We start from the raw sequence: 2825 nt of genomic DNA, 5'->3' as shown, positions 1-2825 counted from the left end.
GAAGTACAGAGATTTCAATAAGTTTCAGAGAGTTCAATGGAGGAGCAATCATCCCTATGGAGTTTGAGAGGGGCAGAGATGAGGAAAGAGAGAAAATTTTATTCTACTTTAGGTATATATAGTTTACTTCTTTAATTACTTGAGGAAATAAGTATAGATCTGAATTACTTTTTGTATCTGTCAAAGTACAGTCAGAAAAACAAAACCACCAAATTTCAACAAGGGGAATTTTATACCAGGAAATTGTTACAAGGATGATGGAACAGTGGAGAATCCCAACAGGGCATGATGCAGAGGCACCATAAACAACTACAGAAAGTGATTACCACCCTGAGTGGTAGAGGGAAACTGCAGAACTACAGAATGATAGTGGTGGTGGCCACAGAGGGAATGGGCTGACTTGTGGGATCTGGAGTCTAGGCAGAGATGCAGCCACTTCATGAACGCCACTTGAAGCAGAAAGCTAAGGGAAGAAACATTCTGGCTTCTCCCTTGCTTCCTATTTTCCACTTGAGCTGAATATTCCAGAAGCCAGAGGGCCAAAGATCTGGGCAAATACAATTCTCCCTGAAATTCATCAAAACAAAGAAAAAAATGAGAGATCTGAGAGCAAAAAGGCAAATAACTAGCACGTGGTTTGGTGGTTTGTATTTCTTTGAATTCATCTCTATGTGGAATGGAACCATGAGTTCAACTTCCCTTTTTGTGGGTTATACATGATCCAAGAACCAGGGAGAAGGTCAGAGTTGAGTACCTTTCCTTGAACATTAAGAAAAGAAAAACAATACCTCTTTACTAATTGTCATAATTCCTTAGACTGTCCCAAGTTGTTCACAGACAGCAACTGAAATGCTTCTTTTTTATTTTCTTCTCCCATTCCCCTCTTTTCCTCCAATTTATTTTCTTTTTCTTTTTCTTTTTTAATTTGCCAGGTGGCAACCTGCACTTTCAGGAAAAAGGGAGAGAGAGAGAGAGAGAGAGAGAGAGAGAGAGAGAGAGAGAGAAAGTAAGAAAACAGGAGTGGCAGATGGCGTAATGGTTACATCATTGGACTTCCATATAGTCAACTGTGGTTCATCTCCTAGACTCGGTGGCTTAAGACTCTTGCCAGGCACACGTGTGTGTACCCAAAATCCTGAGAGGAGAATGAAGGAGAAGGGTTTGTGGCATGGCCATCCCCGCTGGTGGGGCGATTTCTCTCTTTCTGTCTCTCTGTCTCTCTGGCAAGTGCATGCTCCCTATAGCAAAGATCTCTTAAAAAATGAAGAAGAAAGAAAGCACTCCATCACTGGGGCATGATTATACTGCAATACCTTCTCCTCCATCTCTCCCTTATTCTGGGATTTTGGACACATACACACACACTCACACACATGCCTTGCTTGTTTCTTAGCTGCTAGGTTTGAGACTTGAATCACACAGTCAGTCATGTGGAATCCAGCCATCTCAGCCACCATTCCACATGCCACCAGTTACGTTTTTCTTTTCTTTTCTTTGATTTTTTTCCTTTCTTTTTCTTTAGTTGTCTCTTTTCCTTTTCTCTCCTTCTCTCTTTCTTTTTTCCTTGCCCTTTCTTCAATGTCACTACTAGTGATAGTTGTTATACAATAACTCTTGTGCAATTAAGTTGACTTTAATCTTATACTGGGAGTACCATCCTACTCTCTTGCCTCTTTTATATCTTGAAAACTGGGTAGCTGGGGTGTAATGGTTAAGGTGCTGGACTCTCACATGGCTGACTATGGTTTGAGTTCCAGACCTGGCTTTCTCCCTTTCTCTCTCTCTCTCTCTCTCTCTCTCTGTGTGTGTGTATGTGTCTTTCTCTAGTGAGTGCATGTGCCCTGTAGTAAATTCAAAAATAATAATAATGATAATTAAAATTTAATAAATGATACTTAAAAAAAATGACTAGCAGCCAGGGGAGGAAATGCTACATCTAGCCTACCTTATCTGACATACCTTTGTTCTGAATCTGTTTACAAACTTACTACAGAGGATGTCATGTCTGCCTGTGAACACAGTACTTATCTGAACATTTTGGTATATTTGTTATATTTTTATTTTCTATAGTAATGTGAATGTATTTAAGGTGGAGTTGACAGAGTCGAAATATTTTCTAGTATCATTGTTGTAAGTATAGACTTAGGGGTCAAATTGCCTGGGTTTCAAATCCTACCTTCAGTGTTTCCTAGTTATATGACCTTGACCAAGTAAATTAATTGCTCTGGGCCTCATCTGTATATATAACCACATTAAAACCTACCGTATAGGGTAGGTTTATGAGACTCAAATTATGAGAATCAAATGAGTTGATGTATGTGCATATGTGTATGTATACATGAATATATTTATATATGTATGTTTGAACTCATATGCATATATGTACACACACACACATATATATGGCATATAAAATTGGCGCATAGAGTGCATCTCATAAATATCAGCAATCACTATTGTATCTAATTTTCTCAATATAGTTATAAATGCTGCTCCAGCCTGTCAAAAAATATTACATCCATTTCTTGTGTTTTACTCAGCACCAAGTTATATATGGCTAGTTGAATGACATAAAAATTGGTAGCGGTTAAATGATCAGTTCACTGTGTAAAATTCAAGCCATGAATTACACGGTTGCCTCTCAATTGTAAAAATTGGTTTAATTTTCCAATATGTGTAGTTGTGATGGATCATTACAGACCTTTTTTTCCTGTAGTTTTTATGGTTTAAAGATTGAAATTTTAAAACCAGCTTTTCAGTTGACCAACGATTAGCTAATTTCTGATAATAGAAAAGGAAACAGATTGCCCCAAGGCTGCTGTTTT

This window comes from Tupaia chinensis, unplaced genomic scaffold (genome assembly GCF_000334495.1).
Source record: "Tupaia chinensis unplaced genomic scaffold, TupChi_1.0 Scaffold000248_2, whole genome shotgun sequence".
Taxonomy (NCBI): Eukaryota; Metazoa; Chordata; class Mammalia; order Scandentia; family Tupaiidae; genus Tupaia; species Tupaia belangeri.
This window is presented reverse-complemented; position numbering follows the sequence as displayed.